The sequence below is a fragment of the Heterocephalus glaber genome, unplaced genomic scaffold (genome assembly GCF_053883595.1).
Source record: "Heterocephalus glaber isolate CG9 unplaced genomic scaffold, H.glaber_assembly_v1.0 deba00001463, whole genome shotgun sequence".
Taxonomy (NCBI): Eukaryota; Metazoa; Chordata; class Mammalia; order Rodentia; family Bathyergidae; genus Heterocephalus; species Heterocephalus glaber.
This window is the reverse complement of record NW_028258310.1, coordinates 9,052,325-9,061,137: the sequence shown is the minus strand read 5'-3', so window position 1 is coordinate 9,061,137 and position 8,813 is coordinate 9,052,325. Positions and strand designations below refer to the sequence as shown.

General features: G+C 39.2%; 1 pseudogene; it reads right to left on the bottom strand.

Moving 5' to 3' along the window:
- Nucleotides 1-5,339: 5,339 nt before the first annotated feature.
- On the bottom strand, nucleotides 5,340-5,936 carry LOC101700679 (large ribosomal subunit protein bL35m pseudogene; annotated as a pseudogene).
- Between the last annotated feature and the right edge of the window lie 2,877 nt (nucleotides 5,937-8,813).

The window sequence follows — 8,813 nt, the reverse complement described above, 5'->3', positions numbered from 1 at the left end:
GGCTTTGTAGTCATTCCTCTTCAGCCACAGTCTCTGTTCCCATCAGTCTGGCTTTGGCCCAACTTGCCAAGCAGTCTGGTAACCTACAGTGTACCTCACCTCAACACAGCGGCACTCTGGCTCAGCCAGAACCTCCGATGCCTCCGTGTTACAGGTGAAGTCAGGACCTGTTTCTCCTGGCCTCTTCATTCCAAGCTGATGTGGTGGGGATAGTCCCATCCTATGACAGGAACTTCTTTTGCCAGTACTCTAAAGAGTTTGTGTGTGTGTGTGTGTGTGTGTGTGTGTGTGTATGTGTGTTGGAAGATTAAGAACTCCCTTTGGAAGATTAAGAACTCCCTTACTTTTGTCATACCCTTTCTTATTTAAAACACCCCCCCACCAAAATTTGCATAATGGGAAGATGAGCCAGGAGTACCTTTTCTTTCTGTTTTCATTTATTTCATTTCCATTTATTCATTTTTCTCTCTCTCTTTTTTATCACAATTGAAAGAATGATCATTTTTCCCATTTCTTTACTTGGCTTGACTATGTTCTATTCCTTCTGAAATGCTAAAGCAAGAATTCCTAATTATTTCATAGCAGACTGGCTTATTTACAAAATCTTATTTTTGAATGGTAGAAGAAAAATGGTACTATCGTTTTTCACTTTGTATTCCTTCTTTAACAGATCCTAATCACTCAGATGAATGCATACTTCTTTTGCTCATGAGCTCATAAAGGCAAAATTTAAAAAATACTGGTAATTTTTAAAAACATATTCCCATTCCATTGCAACTGTGATCCTGACCCTGAGGCACTCCACTTTATACTCCTCTAGCTTTCCTTTTCAGCTGATGAAATGGAACACTTTTATCTTTGGCATTATAGCAGTGTAGAAACAAGCAGAGTGGCTTTTAGGGAAGCCTTTGTCTAAGAGAATTGAAATCTAGATAAATATTCTGTTTCTGTAATCCAAGAATCAGGAATTCTGAATAACATTTCTATTCTGATTGACTAAAGTGCATATAATTGTGCTCCATTCTCAATTGCTTCTACATAATCTATTTTCCACAAAACAGCCAACATGACCTTTCTAAAATGTAAATCAGATTATGTCTTCTCTGCTTCAAAGCACTCAGATGTCTTTCCACCACACTTGCAATGAAGCCAAAGGTTCTACTGTGGCTCACAAATCTCACCAGGTACTCTGGAGTGATGGCTCTGGTGCGTGTCCACCTTTCTGATTCCATCTCTACCTGCTTTGTCTCAGTCCCTAAGCACCAGCCTCATGGGATTCCTGCTGGCTCCCTAGGGTGCCAGAGCTGTCAGCTCCACCTCCAGACTTTTGTGTCTTCATGGAGAGTGGCATGGTTTGCTCCGTCAGTACCTGGCCATTTCTGCTTGAATGGTGCCTCCTTAAAGAACTGGCTTTCCCAGTTTTCTTATAATGACACTTAGAAAGAAATATTATCGACTTCATGACTTATCACACACAAACATGTGTACATAAATACAGTGAAGCAAACATGAGATAAAAAACCATGTTGACTTTGTGGAATGGACTCTGATGTCTTCTTTTCAAATTGGTTTTACTGTGTTCTATGCTGTTAAAAATCTTGTTCTAAATTTATATTATCCACAGTTTTGGTGTCAATACACATTTCAAAGCAGTCTCTTAAAGACTTCTCTGACAACCCTAAAATGTAACTCCTCCCAGTCTCTACTTTCCTACTCTGTTTAAAGTTTTTTTCCACAGTAATGATCTCACTAATATTATATGTGCGTGTGTGTGTGTGTGTGTGTGTTCATGCTTAATTTTCATCCCTTATACCCACACAAACATTATCCAGGAAATAAATTTGATGAAAGTAAGGACTTTGCATATTTTTCTCAGTAATGTGTCCATAGTGCTAAAGCTTTGCTTGATATTTAGAGAGTGTAAAATAAACATTTGTTTGTGAATTAATGAATCATATAGAACTAATAGCAACCGTTAAAAGCATGAAATCTGGAACCAGATTGCTTGTGCTCAAATCTTGTCTCTGCAGCTTTCCAAAAGTTTCATCTCAAGGAGGTTATGTTAACTTTCTATACTTCAGCTTTTCATTTTGGGGATAGTGAGACATCACTTATAAGTTATTGTGAACATTTAATTTATGTAAAACAGAACAATGCTGGCATATAGTAAGGTATATGCTTGCTATTATCATTATTTTTTACAAAATAAAAGACACATATATATAGATATGAAGCCAGTTGTGTAATATCATTATCAATTATCTTAACAAAACATATATTTAAGTGACACACAAAATTCTGTGAGATGTACAATAAATGATGTACCTGGTACATATCACAGATAAGTACATATTTCTAATATACAAGGTCATAAGTAATTTAAAATTCCATAAATTCTTTTATAAATTAATAACTTCCACTGATAAAATACGGGGGAAAAGCAAAGATGTTCAGAAGGAGGAAATAAAATGGCCCACTATAAGAAGTGTTAGCTTTTTTTTTTTTTTTTTCTTTTTAAAATTATTTTATTGGTATATTTTAGGTATACAATATGTTTACATTTATCATTGGGTACTTGTACCTGTACATGATGTATCTTGGTTCTTATTTTTTCCCCATTTTCCTGCCCTCCCTTCACCCCCCTCACCCCTCCCTATTTACAAAGACTTTGTTTCCATTTTTTCCTTTTCTCATAATTTTTCCTTTCCCTTCTTTCCTTTCCCCTACCCCTCCCACTTCCCCTACCCCTTTGGACCTTTTCTTCCTATTTCAAATTATCAATTATTCATTTTAATCATTTTAATCCTTATTTACACTTTCAGTTTCTCACACCAGAGAAGCTATTCGGTATTTATACTTGTGTCCTATTTATTTCACTTAAGAGTATGGCCTCAATATGTATCCAAAATCCATTTTCTTAATTTACTGAGCCAGGTGCATTGCCAACAGAGCTGAGATTAACAAAATTGAGTCAACAAATACCAGGAAAGCTAAGTTATACAATGTAAAAGCTGAAGTGGTACAGTGTTAAGAAGTATTTAGTATCTATATAGTGCTACAGAAGGGGAACATAAAAGAATGAAGATGTGCTATGTGCATGTGCCAACTCCCCATGATGAGTGTGATCATCGTGTGCTGCAAGCATATACTAATAAAAATGAAAAATATAAAGTGCTAGATCACAGCCACTTGTTGATTTAGATATATTATTTTCATATGTTGTTAGAAGACTGAAGGAAATACATAGGCTTCCAAGGAGTTAGATTGGGATTCTGGGATTTAGTAGCTATACTTTTGGGTATTTAAATTAGGGATAAATGATAGCTCCTTTGCAAGGTTAGTATAAGGTTTAGCAGTTTTGTAGATATGCTGGGACATAGTACGTATCTGATAAATTATATACTTAAATAAACTATCCATCTAGTTTCCAAGTTATAGTATATTTGAACATCATTCAGGTACTCTAACTTAATGAAAGCTATTTTATGGTCAAGAGCTCCTACCCACAAAATAGAAAGTGTATACATTAAAGTTCCTTTCCCCTCAAAAGTGTGCCTATCAGCCCATCTCTGAATGCCAAGGCCCTGGTTGGCGGCCCTCATCTCTACCTTGTCTGTCCCTGACCTACAAGAGAAACCAAGGTGCTCTACGGCCCCTGTAACAGAGACCTTGTGGGAAAGTGTCCTCCTCCTCAGCTTCTGCAGACATGAGTGCATCCCACCACCAGAGGTGTGCTGGAGGGCAGAAGCGGCAGGTAGGGAGAAGTGCAAGAGCCTTAGAAGTGGTGGCTTCTGCTATCATAGAAGTGTGAAAAAAGGAAAACTCACCAAAACAGAGTGCCACTCCATCTGTCAGGCTCCTACCTCATCTCAAATCACATGCCATTCTGTATTTGTTGGTCTCATTAGCAGACATGTACTTGGCCCTCTGATTTTAGAACATTCAGTTACTACCCCTTCTCCATTTAATGGACACACATTGCTTTCAAGAATCCCCTAATGTTTCTGGCTTGGTAAGCCACAGAATTTCAATTTGGTATCTATTCTACTAACAATAGAGGAACTTCATCTCACCACTACCAACTATTATATTAAACAACTTAAAACAGTAATCCACTCAGTTCTGTTTAACAATGGTTTTCAACTAGGCAAAGTGCTTCTGTTTTCCCAGATGATTCTGTCACAGCTGAGAACCACTGCCTTGGACTATAAGTATTACTGCCTCTCTTCAAATAAACAATGCTGAACTCTTGCATCATTTCTAAAATGATTGAAATTACTTTTCCCCTTTAGTTTCTACAGCACGTTTTTGGAAAATTTGGAAAAAGTCTATCCTTACAAATGAAAATAGGAAATCTCAAACAGATACACTAACATTTAAGCAATACAGTAGCTTCAAAACTTGACTATCTTCACTTAGCCTCTTCTGTGTCAATAAAGAGCATACTGAAAGACTATTTCATTTACTCTTCTATAAAAAATATCTTGCTCCAATCAACTAAATGAAAATCATCATGAGCACAGTGAACTAGTACACTGGATGCTAAGTGTGTTGCTAGCCCATGCTCACCTCTAAGCAAAACTGCCCACAGAACTATTTTGTGCTGCCCACAAATCTGTTAACACAACAAAGTGGGACAGCGTGGGTTCCTGACCTAAGAACAGCCAACACTTACACTGGATGGTAGCACCCAGGGTAAAAATGGAAGCTGGCCCAGTTAGACTCTTGCTGCTTCAAGAGAGGAGACAGGAGCTGTGGGTCATGTTGTAGAAAAGAACCTCAAAGGTGTAAGGCAAACCTGTTATGATGGAACAGAAACTGTATGTAAACAAAAGCTGTGCATTAGAGGCTGGTGAGTAGGAGAGTCGATGATGTAAGAGAATGGAGTCACGTGCATGGCAGAATCTGAGCCTAAAGATCTCTGATCTCTTGCTGAGGAGCACCATCCAATTCTGCTCTTCCTGAGGCCTGGGGTGAGATCTGGGTGGGAGGAAACCTGGGGAGCTGGTCCCTGAGTTCCCAGGCACATATGTAATTCTACACTGTCACACTGTTTGAGCTAACTTGTGTCTTTTCATGTTTCTCCTTACTTGAGATTTCTAAATAAGCCAAATTGGAACATCTAGTGAAGCCATTACCATTTGTTAAAAATAATGCACAATTTTAAACATCTAGTTCCTTAACCAAATGTGGGAATGTTTAATCTATTCAGTTAAAACTCTCATAAATTGAACATTTGTACTCTATCTTTACATATCAGATGGTAAAATTTACATTAAATTTTTACATGTCATTTTTGCAAAGACATCATGTACACAAAGATACAGATTCAGTAACAATTAAAAACTTCTGATCTATACTTTCAGGTTTGTTCGATTGTGATATTTCTGATAAGGATCATCAACATACAAGTTTCGCCTCTTCCAGAAGGATGTCGTCATTTTATCTAAGAGTTTACTCTGGGTTTTATTGCAGAACACCATTTCCCTCAAGCGTCTTTTTCTTGCAGCTGTCTTTTTCCATAATTTTTTCTTATAACCAGATCTTCTCCTCAGCCAAAGGCCAGAATGAAGTCAAAGAAACCCATAGATAACAGCTTTCACAGTCTTTCTCTTGTCTTTTCATGTGCTGCAGTACGTTAGAGTTCTGACTGGCACCATCAGGACCCTGGGAAGCAAGAGAGTCACTCTATTAAGGATCATTCCAGTATATCCATATGTCAGATTTCTGACAGAAGTGACAAGTCTGGGAGCAGAAGAAACAACTGGCATGTGAGTAAGACTAAAATGTCCAGTGAACAGTGCAGAATTGAGACAGGCATTCTTGGTATTGTTTCGACAGGCTGAAGATGCCAAAATATTCACAGGCCGTAAGATTCCTGAGGCAGCTCTCACAGCTCTCCCCAGCACAGAGGATGCCATCTTGCTACAATCACCTATGGTGGCAGCCTAGGGTTTTCAGAAGTGTTAGCTTTCTGAGACTCTTGAGGCACCATAAGAATTAGAGCTGTAGCTATTTGCTAAATTGCTCAACTTGGAGAGGATAATAAAACTCCTTTTATCTTGATGAGAGAGCTAATGGCTACAGCTCAGACTAGGCTTCTATGTTAATGTCCCAAAGTACCAGATCAACTAGAACTACTTCTCTAGATATTTTCATTTCAAGAAAAGCTTTCTATCCTCTTTATTTTCCATCTTTTTCCCCAAATAAACCATCCTTTTTATTCTGAACTTTGGCTTATTTTACTTCTTTACTGGCATTGAGTTTAGGATTGCTGAGAGCCGAGTTTTCAGCAGAGCAGGGGCGTATTGTGACATGGCATGGAAAGCTGTCCACCCCTGGACGTAACACTTCCATTTCAAGATGTATCAGTGATACCAAGTACTTGAGCGAAGAAATTTTTGCTTGACACCCAGGTGAGAGAGAATTGGTGCACTCCTTGTTTTTGGAGCAAGGGATGAAATCTATCACATCTCTGCTTAGAGACGGTGAATTATTATAATTATGTTAATGCTATGGAGATTATGTTTGGCTTCTGGGTAATTGTTAGAATGAATTAAACTTTGAAGATGCCACTATTTTTGTTTTCAGAAGGGTGCTGTAATTACTTCCTTTCCTTCTGGCATTCCTGTTTCTGCTATTGGCAGAAAGGGCTGTTAGCCCTTATTGGGATATATGTCAAGTGTAATGAAAATTATTTAATATGAAGTATCTGTACTTCCTGTTTATAGCTTTGTGCCATGTTACTCCAAAGTTTTATCAGTCTAAAATGTTGAACATCTAGTTTCTAAGCGGCAGGAATTTGGGAACCATTTAGCTAGGTGTGGTGGCTCACAACCTTTCTTAAGGTTAGAATAAACCTCTGATCCACGACAGCTGTCATTTGAAGTCTGGAGGATCTGCTTGTTTACATAGCTGGCAATATCTGACTTAATCTGCAATGACAATATGGAAGTACTATTCATGCTCCCATATTACAGATAGAGACATTAAGCCACAATGAGGAATTCATCCCAAGTCTATGGTTTTAACCACTATGATTTATGATTGGAAAAGAGAATGGGTGGGTTCATTTCTATTTTTTGTTAGAGAAAACAACACATAAATTTACTTAGGCTAAGGATGTAGCTCAGTGGGAGAATGCATGCTTAGCAAGTTCCATGGGTTTGATCAACAGAACTGCAAAAAATCAATCAATCAATCAATCAATCAAAATTTACTGGGAACAAAGCTTGGCTCATCTAAAATTTAATTTGGATATCATTACGTTTTAGTATTTATATTTATTCTTTTTGTCTTGATTTCATACCTTAGCTATTCTGGGTCAGACCCTGTTTGCCCTCATCCCTGCCCCCAGGGGTGATACAATGAGATCCAAGTCAGTTGTAGTGCAGAAGTAGTCATCCCTGCCCATAAGTAAGAAAGGAAGGAAAAAAGATTTTACAACCATAAGGCCAGGAGAAAGCTTTCCCCTTGACCTCCTGAAAAGAGTCTCCTTACTCCAGCCTGCAAGTGTGTAAAGAAAATCTCTCAGAAGCTGGAGACAGCTAGGTTTGGCTCTTTCCTGCAACTCTACAATTCAAAGAGCATCCCCCTGTCCATAAGGCACCTTTTCCATTTGCCCTTCTCAGACCACTTCTTGCAACTAACTGAGCCAGCTCTCTATCATTTGCTCTCTTGCCTGCCAGTGAATAAAAAGAGTTTAGGACTGGGATGGACGGCTGAGTCTACCTTTCTTTGGTAGGGACACTGACTAGTTCAATTTAGCTCCAGTTGATGTGGTTAGCCAGATATTTTTGCTTTTAAGATTGGACAGTTTCAATTGAGTTGGGAGGGTTCAGTGTGATTGGGCGTAGTCAGGCTTTTGGTGATTTTTGAAAAGGCTTTCTCCATCTCTACTCCCTTCTCTCTGCTAGAGTCCCATGCCTCTATGCTCACTATCTAGAAGGCTCTGGTGAGAACATAGCATTAAGTCTTCTGGGTAAACCCCATTTCCAGCTCTTTGCTGACATCTTCCCTCCATACTCCACAAAGCATCACTTTCCTACCTGCAAGCTTGTGTTGCTTTTGGATGGGGGCAGGGAAATTTGCCTCCTGGTGCTGAATGGAGGCCACAGGCAGGATGCATTTGGGAGAAAAAGTGGAGGAGTGCCTGTTCTGGGCTGCTCTTTATCTCCCTCAGGTCTTGCCAGTTACAATCTGTTGCTCCCTGAGGCACAACTCTTCTGTGGACCAGCTCCAGATCCCCAATTAGTGCCATGTTCTTGTTCTTGGCTTATCCAAGGGCCCACTAGTACTAGATTAGTCTCTATCCTCCTAGTGACTCTGGCTTTCAGTTTCTCTTGTGCCCTAACCTGTGAATATCTTGCTCTTTGGGCTCCCTCTCCCAGCAGGGACCTGCAGCCACTGTAGCACTGGCCCTCAGGATGTTAGATCCACTCCCAGGATGGCATATTCACTAGATCTGGTATATAAAGGGTTCTTCAGTCCAGAGGCATCCTCACTCCTCTTTCTGAACCCAATGCTGGACTCAATCCAGAAGATTTCTCCTTCAGGTTGATTCTCCATATCTGACTTTGTTTGCCTTTTCTGGTTCTGAATACCTGTGCTTCCCAGTGGATCTTTATTTAGATTCCCTTGGGCACTTCTGTCTCTAGTTGGCCATGATATTATCAGACTATTTTCTGTTTTGAGGCAAGGTCTTGTTCAGTTGCTAAGTTAACCAGGCTGGGCTCAAACTTGTGATCCTCCTGCTTCAGTTTTCCAGAGAGCTAGGAATATAGGCATGCACTCCTATTTGTGTTTTCTTAAAT